The sequence below is a fragment of the Pseudopodoces humilis genome, chromosome 33 (genome assembly GCF_049639895.1).
Source record: "Pseudopodoces humilis isolate 2021_Gansu_Grassland_sample_001 chromosome 33, ASM4963989v1, whole genome shotgun sequence".
Taxonomy (NCBI): domain Eukaryota; kingdom Metazoa; phylum Chordata; class Aves; order Passeriformes; family Paridae; genus Pseudopodoces; species Pseudopodoces humilis.
In genome coordinates this window covers 2,049,894-2,073,686 of record NC_142232.1, presented here as the reverse complement: position 1 = coordinate 2,073,686, position 23,793 = coordinate 2,049,894, and the positions used below count along the sequence as shown (strand labels likewise).

Here is a 23,793-nt window from a genome sequence, read left to right as displayed (position 1 = left end):
ATGAAAAAAAGGGTTTCCAAAAATATTTTTCAAAAATATTTTTTCTTCAACTAAAAAATACTTTTTTTTTCAAAAAAAATGTTTATTTTTGTCAGAAATATTTACTGATCCTGAAATTTGTTTCCCTGCTTGACAGGTCTATGTAGCTATGGGGAGCCATGTGGCTGTGGGGTTTCTCAATGTCTGGAGAGGAAGTAGGATGCCAGGTGAACCCGGCTCTGGGGGGTTCCTCAGCAGACAGGTCAGCCCTGCTCTGAGGCAGTGCTCAGTCGCCAGCAGTACCCTTCTCTATGGTGTCACGGGGCAGCCAGGTCTACCTGGGTCCAAGGTCGAGCTCAGCCACCAGCCCTGCCCAGAGCTGGTGGAGTGGCAACAACACAGCATCCGGGCATAGGGTGAATTGGTCTACTTGGCTCCAGCAGGACTTTGCTGAATTTTGGCATGGCCTGGGTAGACCATTTTTTCCCTGGCTATCCTGGAAGTTCACCAAGGACTTGCTGGTTTTCTCTGCCATCAGTTACTCCATTGAGGGAGTCACTGCCACTGGCACTGCCCCGGGGAAGCCTCACAGCAGAACTGGCACAAGGCATTGCCCTGGCAGAGTGGCACAGAAAATGTCTTGGCTGTGAGCAGCAGAGCAGAAAGAAACTGGCCCAGGCAGCTGCTGCTGTGCAGGCACAACTCCACTGTCCAGGAAAGTCCCAGAGTGACCACAGGGGTTTGCAGATGGACATGGAGTGGACATAGGACATGATGGAGAGAACAGAATATTCTGCTCCAAGGAAGAGGAAGAGGTAAATGACCTGTGTAGCACATTCCCCATAGGAGATGTCCCTGGTGTTCCAGAGGGATTTGGCCATGGCTTTAGGCACAGTGCTGCAGATGGAGTCAAGGTCAAGGAGGAAGAGGTTGAGGAGGAAGAAGTCCCTGGGGGTGTGCAAGTGGTGGTTGCAGACTGTAGCAGGGATGATGAGGCCGTTGCTCAGGAGAGCAGACAGGGAGATGCCCAGGAAGAGCCACAAGTACAGGAGCTGCAGGTCCCGAGGGTCTGTGAAGGCCAGGAAGAGGAACTGGGTACTGGATCTGCTGTTGAACATCTGGAGCCTTCTGTCACAAGGACATTTACAAAAGACAGTGAGACATGAGGCTGGACTTTGCAGAGGAAAACCTGCTTCATTCTTTCCAGAAATGCCCAACCCTACCTCTGTGCCCTCAGTCCTGCCTGTGTGCAGCTCCCTTTGCCTGGAGCTGTGCTTGGCACTGGCTGAGGCTGCCAGGACAGCTGGGTGTTTGCTGTGGGCTTTTCAGTAATCACTTCTGTCCTATAACAACTGAGAAACAGTAGGACAGGGGGAATTTGGGTGAAATCTGCTCCTGACAGAACAAAGCTTTTCATCATTGTTGCTCCCAACTCCCCCGACACGCGCAGAGCTCCAGAGGGTTTGTGTTTTTCCTTTTGGTCAAGTTCCCCACCACAGCAGAGGGGTGGTTTGAAGGCAGATTTGTGTTGCATTCCTGCTATCCTGGCAGTGAAATACTGGGCAGAAGGCACAGAGGTGTCTTCTCCATGGGGCTCAAAGGAAACATCGAGATGCTTTGCAGGCACTGTTCCCTGCCTGAGGGCAGACTCAGCCCAGCAGCACCCCCGGGCAAAGGAAGGAATGTCCCAAAGGTGGGATGTTGTGTTCAATGCCAGCCCCACACCTCAGCAGTGCCCAGAGCCCACTGGCTGGGTGGGGACAAAGGAGCAGAGCATGATGGGGAAACATCTCCAAATGCCTCCATGTTTTTGCAGAAGGAAGCACAGCACACACAGCACGGTCACTCAGCAGCTTCTCCTCTGCAGGATTCAGGGTGTGAATGAGGAGACTGGCAGAAAACTTCCAGTATGGAGGGCAACAGCTCTGCTGGGTGAGAAGAGACAAGGGAATTTGCTGAAATTTTCCACTTTAACTCCACTCCTGAACCAATTCCTGATGTCTTGAAGACAATTCTGGTAGAGGAGTGGCTCCTTCAGGCTTTCTGCACTTCCATGAGCCCCATGGGAGATTTGGTGCTGAGTCCATGAGTCTCAGATCCACAGAGGCAACTTCACAAATGTCCAAGGTGTGAAAGTCAGAATCAAAGGCCCAAGACACTTTTCAAGGCCTGAGACAATTTTCCACTCTCCATTGGATTTTTGCTGTGGTCAGATGGCACTGAGTGTGGTCAGAAGGCTGTGAGTTTTCCTGAGCAATCCTTTGCTCTCCAGGTGCTGATGAGCTCTTGGAAGGGAAACAGGGACTGTGATGTTGTCATTGCTGCCCTGTCAGGCACCAATGGGCACCTGTTGTTCTTGGACCCAACAGCAACCCTAACAGAAGAGGATTCTCTGAGGTCCTGGCAAAGCCAAACAGCTCTTGAATCTTCTCCACTCTCAAGGCATTGCTACCAAAAGCCCATGGGCTCCTGGATAGGTCTGTCCAGGACCCAGTCTGGAGGTGGTCCCTGCCAAGGATGAACAGAGCCCCTGGGCCAGTTCCACGAGGGGGCTTTATCCACTCCTTCCCAGTGAGACGTTCCTGGGCCTCCAGCACAGACAGTCTGTGGGATCCTGTCTTCCTTCCAGAAATACGGATAAGTTCTGCCTCTTTGGAATGGGGGTTTCTGAGCACATGCTGCACCAGTGTCAACCAGAGACACATCCTTGATGCTGCCATGGGGCTGCTGTGCCAGGCTACCAATCCCACCCATGCCAGAAGCCCTGACTGTCCCTTTCAGATACCAGGAGGGACACAGGGCCCCTCCGTTCCTTCTCAGGGAAGGGATTTATGGGGTTTGTTCTAGCCAAGCAGAAGTTCCTAGAGCAGGGTGGAAAGTCAGAGCAGCCCTTCTGCTCTGCCCCATAGATACTGGAGCAGGAGTTCACCTGCAGAAATGCTTGGGGGCCTGTCTCATTATGGACTTCGTGGTTAGGTTCTTTTTCCCTTTGAACTGAAGATTGACAAGAGGGAGGCAGTTTTCTCTCATTCGGTCTTGGTTGTTTATTCTTTTCTTATCAGCATTACAAGGTACAAGGAGGTACAAGGAAGTCTCCAGCTGCAGCACAATCTCTAGAGAAGACTTTCCGCAAGGAAGACAAAAGAAAAGAACTGTTTCTTCCCTTTCCCTCATCCCTCCCCTTATGCCGATATTCTCATCAACTTGTAGCAAAACCAACCAAAAAGCATCTGCAGTGAGGTAACTCTGAGGATCTGTTCCCAAATAGGGCCCTCAAAAAAGTTAGAAAATTGTGATTTGGTTGAATAGTTTAAAAAACAGACATTCAAATTTCAGATGCTACAACAACAAAGTTGGCAGTTTTAACGGTCCTTTATCCTCCTTCTTCCCACTGCTCATTTGACACATCCCAACTCCAGAGAAGCAGATTATGGAAAGCAGAACTGCAGGAAGAGCTGGAGGTTCATTCCAGAGAGAGGAAGAAAGATTGAAATAGAGAAATTATTTCAACTGTTTTCTGGATCATAATGGCCACAAACAGCTTTTCATTCAGTGTTCAGTATCCCAGTGCTGACATATGTTTCTCATTTTTTAAGCCAAATTGCAGTAATTTAGAAATTGTCCCTGGTTTAGAACAAAACCACAGGCAAATAATTGACTCACTTTGGTTCCTAAATCAGAAATCATTAAGCCTCTCCCACAATGTGTCTCCTTGCAGTAGAGAAGCCAGTTTGAATCCTTTTGTCCTGAGTTTGTCCTGACTTAATGACTTCAGATGAACTGGAATGGTCCCGGTACTATCAAATGTGGCTGCAGTGACAAGGATCAGACCCCTGAGTCCCCATAAATTGTGGTGTATCCTTGCTTTCCACAGCCCCACCACGCTGAGCACAGGCACCTTCATCTTGCTCTTGCACTAGTCAGCGCTGGCCAAGGCTGCACCAGGGGAAGAGCACCTTTATCCCTGCACCCTCCCCAACAGCCCCCAGGCCAAAATCCGGCCTGATGGGCATAGCTCTGGTGTGCGGGGCTGGCTCCTTCAGAACACAGCACCCAGAGCTGCTTTGTGTCCTGCAGCTTTGGCATCTCAGGCACTGCCCCACAGCTGCGATGCCTGTGCCACCAATGTGTCACCAGTATGCCACCATGTGTCACCAGTGTACCATCAATGTTTCACCAATGTGCCACAGCTACAGTGCCTGTTCCACCATTGTTCCACCGCTTTTCCACTGCTTTTCTCTGGCTGCTCCATCATTGCTCCTCCATTGCTTCACTCCTGCTCCACAGCTGCTGCTCCTGTTCCAGTCCTGCTGCCAAACCTCCCCTGCTGCCACACTCACTCCAGTGCTTCTCATCTGTGACCATGCAGGGCCTTCAGGACCAGTGGGGCCATTGTGATACTGTGGGGACACATGGAACCAAAAGAAGTCTTTGTTGCTATGGAGTCTTGTACAGTCCAAAGGTTCCTTTGGCACAATGGAGCCTCATGGAACCAAGGGGACAACTGTGATACTGTGCATCCTCATGGAACCCAGGATCCCTTGTGATCCCTCAGGGCCTCATGGCTAACAGGGGTCATTGTGACACTGTGGCATCATGAAACTGAGGAGAATTTATGGCACTGCTGAGCCTCATGGAACCATGGATCCATTGGGACACTGGCATCACAGAAAACAGGTAGCCTGAGAATCTGTGCGGCCTCATGGAATCCAGAGGCACCTGTGACACAGCAGGACCTTCTGGAATGGAGGGACCATTGTGATACCTCAGGGCCTCATGGTGTCTAGGGATGATTGAGACATTGTGGGGTCTCATGGAACCAAGGATCCATTGTGACACTGTGAGACCTCATGGAACGAAAGTGTCCATGGAATACTGTGGGACCATGTGACACAAAGAGCACCCTGGGACACTGTAGGGCTTCATGGAACTGAAAGGAATCTGAGACACTGCAGGCCCTCCTGTCTCTCAGTCTCTTCAGATACTTGTGTTCATCTACAAAGGGACAAAACTGGGCAGCCTGAGCCTGTTGATCCAGAATATTCCCATGTCCATTGGAAGATATTCCTGCCAACTGTAGGTGCTGTGTGTTCTCTCTGCTCTCAGGGTATAAGAACTGACAGAGAGATAAGGACTTCAGATGGCTTTTCTTTATAATGCTGTTTATTCCATAGATTAGGTTACAGCAGGGGGTTGTGGATTGGCCTACAGCTGCTGGCTATAGGCAAGCCCATGTGTCCTTGGGAAGGGAAAGCCAAAGGGAAGGGGAAGACAAAGAGAAGCCCCTTTGGTTCTGGTTACAATGCATTATATCTCTTTCTTTTTCTGCGCATATATAACATAACAACCAAGCAGCATCATACACGATACGTTTACAGTTTCATATATCCTATCAAAACTGCTAAAATTACCATACAATATTAGTGACTAACCAATCATCTGAGTAAGTAATTGCATGTTAAACTTTGAAACTTGTTTTGCAGTGGAAAATCCTTTTTGCTTTGGAAAAAAACATCTTTCTGTCTGTCTATGGTTTTTTACTTGGTAGCAAACATGCTTTGTTTGAAGACCACTTAACCTGTTGGACTTTAGCCATAAAACTTCCTTCTAACTGACTAAACCTTTGCTCTAAACCTTCCAACTTGACTAAACCTTTGTTCTTTCAGCTGTTTCAGCAACAACTATCCCTAAAAGTATCTTTTTATATATCAAAGCTTACTTTCATTTCTAGAGGATCTTCTGTTAAGCATTCATATCCATAAAACTTTTCTGTTAAATTCTCATCCCTCCCAACATCAGGGGGAATTGCATCCTACAGGAGACACCAACCACTCCAGTAGCTGACACCACAGAGCCTCCTGTGAAGTGGGAGAAGAAATATCTTTCACTCCATCATGTTGCTCAGAGCCTGTCTAATTAGGCCAGGAATGTTTCCAAGGATGGGGCATCCACTGGATCTTTGGGAAACCTATGCCAGTGTTTCATCACCCTCAGCATCAGAAATTTCTTCTTTATCTCTAATATGAACTTCACCCTGTTTTAGTTGAAAACCATTTCCACTTCTCTAATTGTGACAGACCACACTAAAACACCCACATTTCTCCCCACATTTCCTGTGACATGCCTTGAAATCCAGCAAGGTCACACTGGGGTCTCCCCACGGTCTTTTCTGTTCTAGGCTGAACCTCCTCAACTTTCCCAGCCTGTTGTTGTCACAGTGCTCCAACACTTGGAGCATCTTGGTCTCCACTGGAACGGCTACACGAAGTCTGAGTCTTTCTGGTGCTGAGGACTGTGTTGTAAATTCTTTTGCAGAAGTACCAGTCAATCAAAGAAGGGAGATACCCCATTCCTGAAATGCTGGCACAAATGTAGGGACAGTTTCTGCTTAGCTCACACACAACCCTGAGGGAACAGGGACTTAGCCATGGGATCCCTGAACCTGCAGGGTCACACTGGGAGCCTCAGTACATGTCCAGCTCATTAGCCCCAGGCTGCTGGCATGTGGTCAGTCCCCCAACAGTTCCCCTGACTGACACTGCTCTTCAAGAAAGCCTGGAGCTCTCCTCAGCCAATGTTCCCCAATTAGGACCCTGTGGACACTTCCTCAATTTCATTCCAAGACCACATTAACACACCAATGACATCACAGTACTTGTCCATCTGGTCAAGAATCGCTGATGTGGACACTCCAGTCTCTCATCCCTGGGACACTCCACAGGAAAATCTTCCTTTCCAAGGCCCTGCAGCTCATTGGACAAGTTCCAGAGTGAACAGTCCAGGCTGTTGCCTGAAATGTTTCTCAGCTGACCCACAACACATCTCTGATTAACCTGCAGCGTCCCTGTGTAAAGAGAGGTGCGGAACCCTTAAAAAATGCCCTGGAATGTCAAACAAAAATTGAAGCCATGGACATTTCTTGGGAACCACTTCTCAGTGGATTTTCATTTATTGGATGCCCCTGAATGTTGAATGTCTTCCTGGTGCCTTGGGCCCTTGGTAAACAGGGCTTATCAGAGATGCTGGCAGGGAACCAACATGCCTCCACCTGACTGGGCACCTCTGTTAGCCCAATTAGCTCTGAGTGGCTGTCTGGGGACAAATGCCCACTTGCCCATATCCCTCAAGATAGGTACATCCTGCTCTGGATGACCAGTGGCCTGGGCCCAGGGCCAGAGCATTGCAGACACGCTGTGTGGAGACAAAGGCCTTTGGGAAGCTGTAGCCAAGTCCCATTGAGGGACAGCGCTGGAGTAAGAACTTTGTTGGAGATGTGGTCCCTAGCAAGTCCAATGTAGAACTGTGCAGAGTGGGACCCTGGTGCTCTGGGAGGGTATAGCTGCTGTGACACAGGGTGAGGGTCAGGGAGGGCATATTCCTCTCTGGAATCTGCTGTGGTTCTGGTGATGCCTTGGATTGGCTACCTAGAACAGAGGTTAGAGTTAAGAGAATAAAGCAAGTGTAGTAAAACATTTTAACAGAGTAAAAGCGTGACATTTTAGTAAAGGCCTGTCTGCACAAGCCAGCCTTTGGTATAAGCGACAGTATTAAAGGTAGTGTCCTTGAAACTCTCCTGAAGCAGTGAGAATAAAGAAAAACAATAGCCTTGTGTACTGGGGAAAGAATGTAAACAATACGTATTAACCAATAGTAGCTTGCTAAGCCTGCAGACCCTGTCAGACCCTATAAAAGTGTGCTAAAGATAGAAATAAACGATATTCACCATACTTCTGTGAAGACTCGGTGAATAGTCTGAGTGGTTTTTCATTATCTGGCCCTCCAACCAGGAACCCTTTGTGGGCAGAGGGAATTCGGAAGTCCCAAAGACGTGGAAGCGGGCCAGGGCCGACGGAGTGGATCTGCATGCGGATAGACACGGGAAAAGCCCGCGGGAAAGCCGAGGGCGGAGGAGCTGGGGGGCAGACCAAGGGCGCACCAGGAGGAGGGGTCACTCCCCTCTCCCCACCTGCAAAAAATGAAAGTAGGGTTTGCAGCAGCACGAAAACTGCTTCTAAACATTATCATTAAACTAAGCGAATCAGTCAAGGATATGGACCTTTGAAAGCTTGTTTTTTGGGCTAGAGATAATAGGTGCGGGCACCTCCAGGTCCCGCTGCTGCCTTTTGCAGCAGAAGAATGGAAAGACATAGGAGATTTGTTGTGGAAGAAAACGACTACAGGAAAAAGCAAGGACACTCTGTCTCTCGGTCCAACTTGGCAGATTGTAATTAATACCTTATGTTGTGGTTTTAAAGCATTAGCTAAAAAAATCACTAGAAAACTTATTTATTTTTTGTTGTGAGATATGGGTTAGAATAAGAGTAAAACAGATTTAAAATTTAAAAGGAACAAAGAAAGTTTATTAATAAAACTATAAGAATAAGAAACCAGAATAAAACTTAGAATTTTTTTTTACTACTTATTTTCTCGTTTACATGATAACATAGAGACAAAAAACTTTCATAGTTAAAACAGTCTTAACTTTGCTAAAGTTTCTTTTTTATTTTTTGTAGAGAAAAATAAGGTTTTTTTCTGTTAATTTATGGAGTTTTTTACAAGAAAACAATTTTTTTATGGTTTTCTATTTTTCTCATGTCAGCTGCCTGGAAAACTTCGTCATTAGTTCTCTCCTCTTATTTTACATCACTTTGAAGTGTGTTATAGGTCATGATGTCTAGGGTTGTCATTTTAAGGATGAGTTATTTAAAGGCAAAAGTTTTTTTCATCTGTTTTTGTGAGCTTTTTTGGAAACAGAAGTTTTCTTTTTGCATTTTAAAGGTTACAGATTTTTAACTATTACTTTTTTTTTTGTTCTAGCATCTCATATGATTACAACTACTTTATTATTTGCTTAAATCTATACTTTGAAATATTCTATTCTCCTTAAAATACTTTTTTATGAATTAAAAGAGTTTTTTAGAACATTATTGTTTATTTCCATAGCTTTAACAAAAGAATATTTCAGCTTATTAAAACATCTTTTTATTTCTCTCCTCATTTAAAGTTTATTCTTTTTTCACTGTTTTTTAATAGTTTATGTTGTCTTTTTACTTGTTGATCACTTTTTCTTTTTTTCTTTCTTCTTAGAAAAAAGATTAAATCTGCAAGTTTTACCTAGGTAGTAAAAGAGTTAAAGTTTTGTTTAAGCTGCAAGTGTTTATGGTATCAAGCTTCAGCTCAGTGGCGCTTAGAACTTGGGAGCTTTTCTCAGAAAGCTTCAGCCACCCCAGAAGCTTCTTAGAAAGCTGCAACAGAGCTCGGCCCGACCTGAGCTCAAAAGAAGCTCTGCAGACCCCGTCTCCTAACTCGAAAACTGCAGCTGGCCCAGCCCAGCCCCCCCACCCCGGGCTACATAGCCTGGGCAAGAACCAAAGGAAGCCGACTGAAGTTTTGCTGTTTTTTAGAGCTAGAAACAAAGAGACAAAGAAAGTCTCAAGTTTCAGTCTTAAAGTAGCGTTCACAAGTTAATCTTACTTTTTAATAGTCAGAACTACTATAAATTCTCAGAAATACCCAGTTATTGGCTAAGAGAAAAACTTTTATCAGCTTTCAACAGTTTTAACTTCTTTAGCTCTCAAAACCAGTTTTAAAAGTGCAGAACTTATATATATAGCATAAACAAGACAATTAAGAATACTAGTATCATAAAGTCACTCCAGAACAGTAACATAAACCAAGCAATTGAAGATACCAGTATCATAAAATCACCCCAAGACACCTTAAAAAACAGGAAAGTGTGGTATGCTCAGGCTGCTAGCACCATAATTCTACCTACGTCACAGCAGCAGCCGTCTCTACCTCCCACTGCTGGGCAAGCATTCCTGTCTATATTGCCCTTGGAGAGAGGGAGGGAGAGTCAGAGAGAAGAAAATAAGGAGAAAGCAGCTCCACAGCAAATGCTGAAACAACAAACAGAATCTGTTCAGCACCAGCAGGATATGATACATCCTGAACTATCTACTCCACCTTTGGAGACACTTTTAACACCACAATCTTATTTAAGTCCCAACTTTACTACCCTGGAAGAAGAGAGGCCAGATTTAGATCGGTTTCCACCCAAACCAGGGGGACATGGGGAAGGACTGAAGTGTGCGCAGAGAGCAAAGGCACCCCCAGGGCAGAGGTACTGCAGAAAAAGCTCCATGGCCATGCAGGACAAATATCAGCAATTACGGAAACAGCTGAGCAGAAACAAGTGGCTCAGACAGCTTCAAGGAGAGACAAAAAATCGCTAACTACATGTTATCTAGTTCAAAATTCATCACTGTAATTAAAAGTTAATAAGTTGCAATGATCACCATTGTTACCACCTGGCCCTAAGAGGCTTTTCATGTAACACAGCCTGTTTTTGTAAAATCATGCCCTTTTCCCTCTATCTGTGAACAACGAGAGAAATACTGAGAGAAAGAACTGCATTTGTTAAAGTTAACTTTGTGATTTTTTTTTTCTTTCTCTGTTTTTCCCCTCTGTGAGAGTATGTGGGGAATGACAAAGACTTCACTCAAACCTTTTAGAGATAACAGCAGCAGAGCAGCAGCATCAAAGTGTGCAGTTCACCTCCCTGCTCCCTCTTCAAGAAAAAGCATCGGGATAGTACCCAGTTTGTTAAAAAGTCACGATTCATTGGGTTTTAAAAATGGTTTTATATACCCTTTTAGAGTTAATTTTGTGTTTTAAGTAATTATGAGTTTATACAGTTGCAGTTTTTTAGAGTTTTACTAGAGAAATTGTTGTGATTTTTTGAAAGTTCAAAAAGCCCCTTTTTTAAAAAGTGTTTAAGGTGAATATTAACAGAAGTAAATGTTACCTTGCTATAATTAGTTTTGAAACCTAATGTTAAAATATTGAATGATTTACAGCTACTAAAAAACAACCTTCCAATTAATGTTATCTATAGAAGATATTCATGGTTTTAAAAATAATTAGCTAGGAGAACTTTGCTGTACAAGACAAAAGTTAAGGTAAGTATATATTGCCCATTTGTTTGTTTTATCCACAATTTTAAAAAGGTAATTTTAATGTGAGTCCTTTTGTTATAAAAAAAATATATAACAGCATATATACCAATTTGGACTTTGGATTTTAATTAAAAGTTAGACTTGATGTTTTTGAAAAGTGTTATAAAAGCTGAATGGCAACTTGCCAAATCCTGTGCTGTTGTGGCTTTTCTCTAGTAAAACTGCACTTTAAAAATCCTAACCAACTTAAGGATGTACTAGGCAAATTCCTGTTATGAATAAGTATTTTTAGTAACATTTGCAGTTACTGAGTTATTCTCAAAGCCAGATGACATAGAATTGTGATGTATTTGTTACATTTTAATAATTTTTATAGTGAATCCATGTTACTGTTATATCATGTTTAAAAAGTATATATCAAACTTTCAGTTGTCTTTTTGTAATAATTGAATAAGATTAAGTTATGCTTTTATTTGATATAGATTAAGTGCTAATAGAATTAAGCAAAGTGAAGTTTTATTATGTTTAAGTTTGAATGTTTTTAAGTTTTATAACTTTTATATTCTTTTAAAGTTGTTTTGTTATTTCCTTTTGTCATAATTAATTTTTACCAGGTTTAAATATTGTTTAATTTAAATTGTTTTATGTTTTATTGGAGATACTTGTTTGAACTGCAAAGTATAGTTATTTTCCTAGAGACATGAAGATGACTACAACTGAAACAGCTGTGATAGAACACTGATGAACACCTGCTTGTGGATAAAAGTGAATGCAGTCTGTGACACCCTTGACTTCACCGGGAGTTCTATTGGTTGTTGCAATCTGTGCAGTTTTGGGGGTTTTTTATACCTTTATTATTTTTCAGTGTTTTCAGAATTCCAAGAAAATGTATTATTGCTGAGGGTCAGCTGCCATGGGAGAGGCTTCAGATTAAACCAACTGCTGCATGGTTTAATTGGTCTGGTACCTAAAGCTTCTGATCATTTGCTTTGTACGAATGCATTTTAACAGTTTGCTGTGCTGTAAGCATCTCATAGCTGCTACTATTGAGAACCTTGTTTTAAAAATGAGTTAAGAGGCATCTTTCCAGTTTAAAGCCTAAGGCCCTGGCCAAGCCTTGACTTTACCTGGATGGAATGTTTGCCAACAGATCCAGATGTTTTTTGCACCAAATCAGTATTTGAGTCACTTTTTGACTCAGCAATTTGACCCTATTAATATGACAGCTGGATCAATTTTGAAGTGGGCTTGGAGAATCATTTCCAGAGGTGGTTATCCAATCCTTCACTGATTTTGTTGTGTGTTTGCAGACTACGGGATGTTGGTGCAGTGTTTTAGTAGTTAATAGTAATTCTATATGACATATGTTATTAATAAGTGTTTATTATTTGACTGATTTTTAACTACTATAGGTTTTTATTCATTGTGTATATGGTTTTGTGTTGATATTGATGTGCATGACAGAAGTACATCTCATTTTATTTAAAAAAAAAAACAAACAGGGGAATTGATTCCCTAAAAGCATTTGATTAGTGTAATATGTGCATTTGTAATTTGGACCACAATAATGAAATATTCATATAGAAAATTTAGAAAGATCTTATAATCTAAATTTACAATTGGGTGTACCACAGCTAAGTCAAAATGATTCATTAACTTCAAGGGGAGAAATGCCTGTGTTTTGTTAACATGTTCAGAAAAGTCACCTGTTCATCTGACCGGACTGTCTATCTCTGAAAACATGAGATCCAGTGAACCACACAACCTTGGTACTCCAAACAAGATCAGAAGTGGAGCTGTGAGGACACAGCTGGGTCTGAAAACTACACAGACACAGTTTGCCAACAGATATTTTATATTGTTATCATGATGTTATGTCTCTACCAATTTTCTTCAGTTATTCTCTGTTTTAAGATTTAGAAGGATGTGAAGAACAAGCCAAACATCAATGCCTTCAGTCAGTCACTGATCAGCTGCCAGCAGATGTCACAAGAGCAGCAGATGTTCCAAAACTGAATCGCATTAAATCATAGTCTGTTTGTGAGAAGAATCTTGTAGAAGATCTAAAAGAGTAGAGATTCCATCTAACTGTATATAAAAGTAAATTGTAACTGTATTTTACCCTTTGAGCAAATTGCTTTCACTCTTAGATTGCATAAATACCAGAGCACGTGTGTTAAAAGTAGTTAGGTAATAGTTTAAGATAAAGAGTTTTAGTTTGTGTGATAATTGTTATTTGTAAGTTATTGATAAGTTTAGAAAAGATATTTGTATAAAGTAGAAGTATTTCCCCCTTCAGGAGTTAAAGTGAGCATATTTGAAAGTTCATTTAACCTTAAAACCTAGCCATGATTCTGAAAGTATGGTGTCATTTGCGTGGAACAAACTGCTCATAGTAATTGCAATGTGTATAGTCTCTAACTATACAACCTGCTAACAAACATCCAAAAGTGACAGAACATATGGGTCACTCTGGCACACTTAACAGGCCGAAAATCAATGTGTCTAAGACTAGCCACACCTGGAGATCCTTTTCGCACCTGTCTCATAGGAGTCCCTGAATGGTATCCTCAAGCCTTTAAAAGTTTAGTTAGCAATGAAACTCGATTGAATCAATTGGCAATGTTACGAGAGTGTAATCACACTGTTGGCTTCACGTCAAGACCACTTGAAGCCTGCTGACAAGCAAAAATTATTGAAGTTCCCAACATTACCATAGGACCCCCAGAAGAATTGGACTTGTTAGGTTCCACCAATACCTCAGGTGGATGGATAATGTTTGAGCCCCCAACAAAAAGCCACTCCAACAAAGTGCTGCAACACTGCACTACAATTAACCCTATAGTTGATCTTATCATTAAAACCAAAAGTAAAGCCTTTTATTCACGATGCAATCTCACAAGACAATTACTATAACAATTACCTAGTGTCATATTCTTCATCTGTAGAGATAGAGCATGGAATGAGATTCCTGCTAGCCCACACAGAGGACCCTATTACCTTGAGAAACTTACTTTGTTCCATCCAAATTTATACCAATTGTGTTGCCTCGGAACGAGGTGTAGCGACCCGGTTAGTGAGTGACTCGACGGCTAAACTTACAGGCCTGTCGGGCTAATCACGCGCGAACACCAATGTGGTGGACGGTGAAGAGCGTTTATTTCCGGTGTGCAAGCTTTTATATCACCGAGATATGGTGACATAATCACCGTAATATTATGGGTAATAGAACATTGGAGAAAGAGGGGCCCTATCTTCACGTACAACGCGAGATCTTCCGACCAGCTTTCCCTATCTATCCACATCATCTCCCCCCCTCTCCATGAACAGAACTTTACAACTTAATGACTTTAACAACAAACCATGAACTTGTTAGTAACGAACATTAAACGTAACCGCGATGTGTTAGTACGAACTATCATGCAAACTCAGGTTAACTGTCTTTGTTCTAAATATAAAATGTCTATCTTATCTAAACAGGTTTTTATGAACTGGGCTAACTTATTAAGAAGGCAAGGACCAAAAATAAGTGCAAACACAACAACTATAACTGGTCCTGCTAACGTGGCAATAAGGGTAATAATCCATGGGGATTGGTTGAATATTGAATTAAACCAGTTCTGTTGGGAACATTGTCGACTACGCTGTTCGAGTCTCTGTTGAAACTCGGGATCGAACCAGGGACCTTCAGGTTCCCAATCCAACGCTCTCCCAACTGAGCTATTTCAGCTGCCTTCCGTCGGACCAGTCTGTCCTGCAGCCCAGCTACGACGTCCTGCACAACTCTAGTGCGATTCGCGCAGAAGCAGCACTCTTCCTTCAGGGCGGCACAGAGGTGTTTCCGTCGCATGAGCCAAAGGCTGAGATTTCACTCGCCCTGCAAAACAACCTCAGAGAAAGAGGAGACCGACCCCTCTAGAAGGGATATGGATCTCTTAATAAAGTCAGCGGAGGAATTAAAGCCTTGGGTGTAAATACAAGGGCTTAGTTTACTGCGGTTGCAAACCCGCGCTGTGGGCTCATCATTTGACCGCCTGCTCTGACCGGTGTCTGGGTCAGTGCCAGAAGTCGACTGACTCGAGGTTTCCGGGCTGCAGTGCCTTTTTGTTGGGCTTCGCCCTCTCCCTTTTCCAGGGACAGGTTTCTCCCCTCCCTTTCTCCGCCTTCCTTCCAGCAGCTTCTTTCCCTTACGAGGAGACACTCTAGGGCACGATCCCTGATTGGACTGTGAGCTCTCCTCCCCTTCACTCTCGGCGCTGTCCGCCCACCTCCCCTTAGACTCCCGATCACGTATGTCCGCGCGCGTTAGGCACCCTTCACTCCGCCCCTTGCTCCTGTCCCCGGCGCCATTTTGCGGCGCGTATGGTGGAGGCCTTTCCCCGACATCTCCAGGGCCCGCGGTGTCGGGCGCGCCCCGCGGCTCAGTGGCATCGGTACCCCCCGGCAGCAAATTATGTTCCGCAGCCAAATCCGCGTTAGGATCGGGCAGGCGGGACGGCAACTCGGGTCACCCGTCATCATTAGATGACCAGTTAGAATCGGTGGGGCAATCAGCAAAAGCGGTCTGTATGGCAGCTCCAACCCCCACCCGCGGTGTAACCTTTAAACAGCTTTGAGCTGCCTTCCAAGCTTTCTGCTCGTGAAGTGCTTTTCGCAGCGCTTGCGTAACTCTCGCCCAGCTTTTAAGGCACTTGCTGGACTTAAAGCACAACACGTCATTCGTGAACGCCTCAGTACACCTAACCCAGCAATCTGGGTGTTATATATCCACCGGATCATCAATGATACATAATTCTAGCAATCTGACAACCACGCATTCAAAATCCCTTGATTTTTTGCAGTCTATACCCCTCTGCTTATGCAGCTGCGAATCTACCGTGCCAAGCGACTGCATCTCGGCGGTACGGGAGCATCCTCCCCGCTGAAGTCGGTCCCGTCGCTCCAGCTGTCCCTCAGCATCTGGCGAGACTCCCGGACTCCGGCCACTCGAACCTGTGTATCGGGGAGTGGTCCCGGGTTTTGGCATCACCAATTGTTAAATACAGCTGGTAAAATAAAAAACATCAAATGGTCAAAGAGAAACCTAAATGAAGGTGATGATGTTAGAGACCCAGATTTTTGGGGTCATGGTATAATATAGCTAGCCCCCTTTTTACTCCAGGAGCAGCTGCTGCTAAAGGCTTATCAACTCTAAAAAAGCTAGCTTATTAGACCAGGAAAGAACTGAATTTAACATCCACCATTTTAAGTGAACTTTCAACTGATGTGAGTAGTGCACGTCAAGCCGTATTGAAAATTCAAACTGCAATTGATTTCTTGCTTTTAGCACAAGAACATAGTTGTGAAGAGTTTAAAGGTATGTGCTGTTTAAACCTTACTAATCATTCAGTTTCAATCCACAAACAACGAAGTCAGCTACAGAATGGGTTACATGCCCTGAAAGAAGATAGTGACCCCATTGGAAGTTGGTTAGCCAACTGAGGCATTACTGGATGGATGAAGTCTCTTGTGCTAAAAGGGGGATGAATTTTACTTATGGTATTAATAGAGATAGTGGTTTTAAGTTTTATGTTATCTTGTATCTATAGAAGTGTAAAATGAATCACGTCTAAAGCCTGGCTTGTGCAAAAAGAGAAAGTGGGAATTGTAGTAAAACATTTTAACAGAGTAAAAGCGTGACATTTTAGTAAAGGCCTGTCTGCACAAGCCAGACAGCCTTTGGTATAAGCGACAATATTAAAGGTAGTGTCCTTGAAACTCTCCTGAAGCAGCGAGAATAAAGAAAAACAATAGCCTTGTGTACTGGGGAAAGAATGTAAACAATATGTATTAACCAGTAGTAGCTTGCTAAGCCTGCAGACCCTGTCGGACCCTATAAAAGTGTGCTAAAGATAGAAATAAACTACGTTCACCATACTTCTGTGAAGACTCGGTGAATAGTCTGAGCAGTTTTTCAATAAGTAAGTATTTATTAAAGGCCTACAATAGACACACCTTGGGCCATCAAAATCCTTCCAGAGGCTACACTCAAGATGGATGGTGATCATGAGTTTTTCAGACAGATATAAGTTTGGTCTTGTTGCATATCAGGGGTGAATTGTGCAATGACAGCTTCAGGTAATAAAGTCATATTCCCCAGGTTTGCCTCCCCTCCTCCAACCCACTTTTGCTTATACATTTCGGGGCCTGAGGCAGAGGGTGTCTTTGGTTCTCAGGCCTGGAAGGATTGTTTTGTCTGACCAAAATGTGAAGAGAGCTTACTAACAGTCTATATGTGTGGACATGATTTTCTGAGCCTGAGACAGTTTTCAGCCTGTCAGTGGCTGATCTGTTTCCCAAGGGGAAGTCTTTTGGGAAACTTTTCTCTCTCAAGGACTGTTTTTTGTAAATAGGTTTTGGTTCTCAGAAGAATGTTGTACAGATGTCTGAGTGTTTTTTTCTCCTGTTTCACCAATGGGACAAGAGAGGTGTTGTCGTGGTTTTAAATTAGTAACTAAAAAATGACGTATTTCTTGCTGTGAGATATGTGAGATATGGATTAGAACAAGAGCAAAACAGGTTTAAAACTTTAAAAGTTTATTAACAAACTACAAGAATAAGAACACCAGAATAAACTTCCAGAAAACCCTTTTATCTCCCACTACTTGACCATTCCCTTGTACACGTGACAACATAGAGACCAAAAAACCTCAGAACCTTGGTGGTCAGAAACAGTCCCAATTCCTGCTACAGTCTTTTCATCAGTCTTTGTAGAGAAACAGAAGTCTCCTTCTGCCAATCTATGGAGTTTCTCACAAGAAAACTATTTCTGTTATAGTTTTCTATTTCTCCAATGCCAGCTGCCCGGAAATCTGTCATCAGAGTTCACCCCTCCCATTTCACATCACTCTGAGGTGTGTATGGGCCATGAGTCTAAGGATGCCATTTTAAGGATGAGTTATTCAAAGGTAAAAGTTTTCTTCACCTGTCTCTCTGAGCTTCCCTGGAAACAGTTTTCTCATTGCCCTCAAGGCCTCAAATCTTCGCTCAACTCTGTTCCAAGCACCTCACTGTATCACAATTACTCTCTCTCTCTTTTGCTTAAAATTCACACTTTGAACACTATTCTTCCCAATACTCTGTCGTGAATTAAAGGAGTTTTTTAAACTACTATTGTCCATCTCCATAGCTTTAACAGAAAGATATTTCAGCTGTAAAGCATCTCCTTATTCTCTCTTCCCTATTTAAAACTTAACTCTTTTCTCCACTGTTTTTGGTGGTTTTATGATGTCTTCTTCATGTTGATTGTCTCTCTCGTTCTCTGTCTTTCTGAGAAAAAAGAGCAATCTGTATGTTTTATCCAGGTAGTAAAAGAATTTAAAGCTTTAGAAAAGCTGCAAGAGTCAATGGAGTCAGGTTTCAGTCCAGCAGCAGAAACTGAAAACTAAACCAGGCTGGACGTCTCTGCTTTCTCTTCTTCCCACCTCCCCCCCCCCCCGCTTCGTCCTCTGCGGCCTCGTCCGGCCTGGGGGGGGGGGGGAAGGAAGACGCCAGGACAGAGCCTTGTTACCTTCTCAAAAGCCGGAAACAAAAGAGACCAAGAGAGCTCTGACTGTACATCTTAAGGGGGTGTTTACAAGTTGACTTAACTTTTTAATGGTCAAAACTGCTGTCAATTCTTAGAAATGACCGATAATTGGTCAGGAGAAAGACTCCTATCAGCCACCAGCAGTTTCAACTTCCTTAGCTCTCAAAGCTATCTTAAAGGTAAAGTCACCCCATGACAGGTGTTCTTCCTTGTACCAATCAGGTTAACCTGTATTGGAACACCTTATAGAAGGGGCTGAAAACCCTGAAATAAAAGCTTCTACCTCCTCAGGATTGAAAACCTCTGCTGTTGTGACTGAATCTGTGCTGGTATTTCGTGTCCGCTAGCAACATATATGGAGTTCAGTTATACACTAATGCAGTACAGGATCTGAAAAATATAAAAGCTAAAAACAAGGCATCACTGGAGACTGGACCAGCATGGGGCCTGCAGTGCTGAGAAATGGGATGGTGTGGATGTGGGAAGTGCCACACCTGAGTAATTCCCCAATCGTCAGCCTTGTCTTCAGGTGATCACAATCCCCCAGCACTCTGGGGGGCTGGTGGAAGATGGATTGTGTTGGAGAAGGGACCCAGCTGCCTTCAGCTCCCTGCCCAACACCTTAGCCACCGCACATACCCGGAGGCTCCATTTTTGCAGGACCAAATGCCCCATGAAGGAAGCTGGATGGATGCCAGGCGAAAGGGGCTGGTTCTGTGCCACAAGTGGTATGGACTCTGTGCCAGGGCTGGGCTTGTAGCCAGGGCTGGGGGCTGTGCTAAGCCGGACTTTGGCCTGGGGGCTGCTGGGGAGGGTGCAGGGATAAAGGTGCTCTTCCCCTGGTGCAGCCTTGGCCAGTGCTGACTAGTGCAAGAGCAAGATGAAGGTGCCTGTGCTCAGCATGGTGGGGCTGTGGAAAGCAAGGATACACCACAATTTATGGGGACTCAGGGGTCTGATCCTTGTCACTGCAGCCACATTTGATAGTGCCGGGACCATTCCAGTTCATCTGAAGTCATTAAGTCAGGACAAACTCAGGACAAAAGGATTCAAACTGGCTTCTCTACTGCAAGGAGACACATTGTGGGAGAGGCTTAATGATTTCTGATTTAGGAACCAAAGTGAGTCAATTATTTGCCTGTGGTTTTGTTCTAAACCAGGGACAATTTCCAAATTACTGCAATTTGGCTTAAAAAATGAGAAACATATGTCAGCACTGGGATACTGAACACTGAATGAAAAGCTGTTTGTGGCCATTATGATCCAGAAAACAGTTGAAATAATTTCTCTATTTCAATCTTTCTTCCTCTCTCTGGAATGAACCTCCAGCTCTTCCTGCAGTTCTGCTTTCCATAATCTGCTTCTCTGGAGTTGGGATGTGTCAAATGAGCAGTGGGAAGAAGGAGGATAAAGGACCGTTAAAACTGCCAACTTTGTTGTTGTAGCATCTGAAATTTGAATGTCTGTTTTTTAAACTATTCAACCAAATCACAATTTTCTAACTTTTTTGAGGGCCCTATTTGGGAACAGATCCTCAGAGTTACCTCACTGCAGATGCTTTTTGGTTGGTTTTGCTACAAGTTGATGAGAATATCGGCATAAGGGGAGGGATGAGGGAAAGGGAAGAAACAATTCTTTTCTTTTGTCTTCCTTGCAGAAAGTCTTCTCTAGAGATTGTGCTGCAGCTGGAGACTTCCCAAGCCCAGGGCTGAGAGAAGCAATGCAGCTGAGGCAGTTGAGGCATCTTCTCTGTGGTTTGTTGTCCTGGGGCTGGGAGGGGACACAGCTGCCCCCCTGCAACCCAAAACCCCATGGAATGGGGGATGCTTCCTGCCTCTGCCAGATGCTCGTTATCTGGCATCAGCCTGGGAGCGCCTGGTCTGAGCTGCCACGGCGCTTCTGGTGGTGGGGAGCAGGAGGGAGGAGTTCAGGTGCAAACCTGGGAGGTGTCAGTGGGGTCAGACATGTGTGGAGGTGACAGTGACAGAGTGATGGGATGTTCAGATGGATGGACACAGGGACAAGACAACACCTCCAGGGGAAACTTCCTGGAGGTTTGGGGAAATTTCCTTTGGAATACACACACAGACACAGGCACACAGACACAGAGCGTGGCTTTGCTGAATGCATTTATTTCTCGTTTGAGGAAAAAGGCCCAGGGCTCACAGGGGATCAGGCAATTCCTCCAGGAATGATCATCTCCTCATGCCACTGGAGGGGGACAGGACATGGTTTTCACCAACAGTTCCAATCCTAAAACACAGAGCTCAAAATGTGATCCCCTGTGTCCACTGGGACAGGAGAGGGGCTTTGTGCCCACCCCTGTTTCTGGAGAGAGAAAAGAATTGAGGTCCTGGGTAGACCTAGGACAGGATTTGGCTCCTCAGATCCACAGGGCCCCCAGACCCCCTAATCCCTGGGATACCCCAAAACCTGCAAGAGAACCTGCCCCTTGGGGACTGTGGGGTTCCCCAGAGCTCCCCAAGTGCAAGAAAAGACTTGGGGGAAGCTCTGTCCAGCACCCTCAGGAAACAGATCAGTGAAAGTCAAGTTTTGCATCCCTCTACTGGCCCCAAACTCTGCCCACCCAGAAAATACCACAGTTCCCCATGAATTTCACAGAATCATGTGGGGGTCTGGGGACAACCAAATGCTGCTCACCTATCCATGGAGAGAGGCAGCCAGGCGCTTCTGCCGCAGAAGACCCTCCAGCTTTTCAGCCACAGGGGGCTGGGGACAAAGGCAGCGTTAAAGACACACTGGAGGCACGGGGCTGGATTGGGAGGAAAGGGGAAAGCAGGGGGGACATTGGGGAGATGGCCTATGGGAGCAATGGGGTGTAGGAGCTGCTGTGCTCCTGCCCTGCAGTACTGGGGTCCTGGCCAAGAGGCACTGTGGGGACAGGGGCTGTGTCATGGACCATGCGGGGGTGCTGGGGAACAGAGATGGGAATGCAATGGGAGCACTGGGCAAAGGGTTCCCTGGAGAGGATCTATGCGGCAGGGGAGTTGTCTGGGGTGTCAGCAGAGGTGCACTGGGCTGTGCTGGGACAAACTGGGATGGCTTGGAGTGTGGTGGCCATGCAAGGGGAGGGTCTGACACCGGCAGAACTCTTGGTACCCACCAGAGGTGTCTTCAGGATCTCAACATTGTCTAAATCCAACTGCAGAGAGACCAGGAGACCTTGCTGGTCACTGGGATGTCCCTGGTGCCAGCAAGGAATTGGGGGACTAAACTATCCCCAGGTTCCCCGAAGGGATGCCCTCCAATCCCAGGAGCCCACTCACCTCCTGGAGATCATCTTGGGTTCCTTCCAGGAGTGCCTGGGAAAGGAGAACAAAGGCTTGGTCTGGATTGGGCCTTGTGGGGCTGTGGGGGGACACAGGTGCAGGGAGCAGGGCGGAGGCAAAGGGATGGGAACTCAGGGTGTCCTGGGGGATCTGTTGGAGGTGGGGGGAGACCCAAAGACACTGAACTGGGGAAAACTGAGAGCCCAAGGTAGTGGGCCAGGGGTGTGGAAGGGGCACGGTGTAAGCTACAGGGCGGGAGGAAAGGAATTGCGGTGTAGGGACATGGGTGTGCAAGGGAGAGGCTTGGTGGGGACAGAAGAACGAGGACAGGTGGGGACGAAAACCAGCAAGACTGAGAGAGGATTTGAGAGAGGGGCTGAGTCAGGGAATTGTACAGGCGGACTGCGCTGCAGTGGCCAGGAAGAAAGGCAGAGGATTGAGGGGGCACGTGGAAGGAAAGACCTCGCTTGGGAATGGTCAGTGGGAGGGTGTTTGGGCACCCTGCACAGGACACAGAGGAGGGAGCAGGGAGGAAATGTGTGATGGGCCCAAAAGGGTGGGATGGGAAGCCAGAAAGGGCAGGATATGGGGACAGTGTTTGGCTGGTGCCTCACCTTGGCCTGTGCTGGGGGGCACAGCAGGATGGAGAAGGAGCAGGGCCACGCTGAGCACAGCCACCTTCATCTTCCTCTTGCACTGGGCAGCACTGCCTGAGGCTGCTCCATGCCAGGAGAGCCTTTATCCCTGCTGGGACTCCTCCCTGTGCCCTCCCTAAGAGCCCCCAGGCCAAAGGCCGGCTTGGCACAGCCCCCAGCCCTGGCCACAAGCCCAGGCCTGGCACAGAGTCCATCCCAGCTGCGGCACGGATCCAGCCCCCCTCCCCGCATCCCTGCGGCTTCCTGCACGGGGCAGCTGCCCCTGCAAGGGCCCAGGGCCCCGCGGGTGCCAAGGGGGGCAGGCAGGGAGCCAAAGGCAGCTGGGGGGCCTGTGGGGACACCCCCCAGTCCAGCACAATCTGTTCTCCAACAGCCCCCAGTGCCAGATGCCCTGTCTCCTGCTGCCCCTTCCCTTCCAGAGCTTTTCCTGCGGGATGCCCCAGAGCTGAGCCCGGCCCCAAACCCAACATGTGGGAGAACAGGGGGAACAAGGGGCATGTGATCAGGCCACGGATTGGGATCTGCAGTCACTGGAGACACTGGGGAGCACTGGGCAATGTTGATCACCTGCAGACAAGGCTGAGGTTTGGGGAATGGCTCAGGTGTGGCAATTCCCACATCCAGACAACCCTGTATCCCTTCCCCTGCAGATCCCAAGCTGGTTCAATTTCCCTCCCCAGAGCAGAGTTCAGAGGGAAATGTTTCCTCCTCTGGGACTCACCCTGTCACACCTGCAGTCTCTGTGCCCACCCAGAGCACATGGGTTCTACTCTGCACAGCTGCCCCACCCACATGCAGCGGGCCAGCAACCCCCTCCCTAACAAGGCCCAAACGCCAGCACTGTCCCTGCTTGGGACATGCCCAGAACTCCCCAAGGTCCTTGTCCCCACAGAGGGTCTCTGCAATACTCTGGCCCAGGGCCCAGGCCAGCGCTGGCCCTGAGCAGAATGTGCCCATCCTGAGGGACGTGGGCAAGGGGACATTTGTCCCCAGGCAGCCATTCAGAGCTAATTGGGCAAACAGAGGTGACCTCCGAGAAGGAGGAATGATTTTGGTCCCCTGCCAGCATCTCTGATAAGCCCTGTTTACCCAGGGCCTGAGGCACCAGGAAGACACTCAGGAATTCTGTTCCTCCCTGGAGTGCCTGATGTGGGGCAGTGTGGGCATGGGACAGGTTCAGGCAGCCTGGAGGCCCTTGCTCCCTGCAGGCCTGGCAGTGGGGAGAGCCTGCAGAGCAGGGCAGAGCTGGGGCCACTAGTGAGAGCAGCTCTTGGGGTACCACACACCCTTGTAGCTCCCTTGCTGCTGTCAGCAAAGGCTGGAGCCCCAATCTGCGGACAGTG

At 46.1% G+C, this 23,793-nt stretch overlaps 1 long non-coding RNA gene, 1 other non-coding gene and 1 pseudogene across 2 annotated transcripts; all 3 read right to left on the bottom strand.

Moving 5' to 3' along the window:
* Positions 1-534: 534 nt before the first annotated feature.
* LOC148182346 (olfactory receptor 14A16-like) lies at positions 535-1,097 on the bottom strand (annotated as a pseudogene).
* A 13,497-nt stretch (positions 1,098-14,594) lies between these two features.
* Positions 14,595-14,667, bottom strand: TRNAP-GGG (transfer RNA proline (anticodon GGG)). Its single transcript has one exon. It is a non-coding gene; the product is annotated as a tRNA-Pro (tRNA).
* Positions 14,668-21,628: 6,961 nt separating this feature from the next.
* On the bottom strand, positions 21,629-22,494 carry LOC148182344 (uncharacterized). The gene is made up of 3 exons (XR_015774786.1): positions 22,409-22,494; positions 21,792-21,827; positions 21,629-21,667 (listed from the first exon to the last, which is right to left on the bottom strand). It is a non-coding gene; the product is annotated as an uncharacterized LOC148182344 (long non-coding RNA).
* Positions 22,495-23,793: the final 1,299 nt, after the last annotated feature.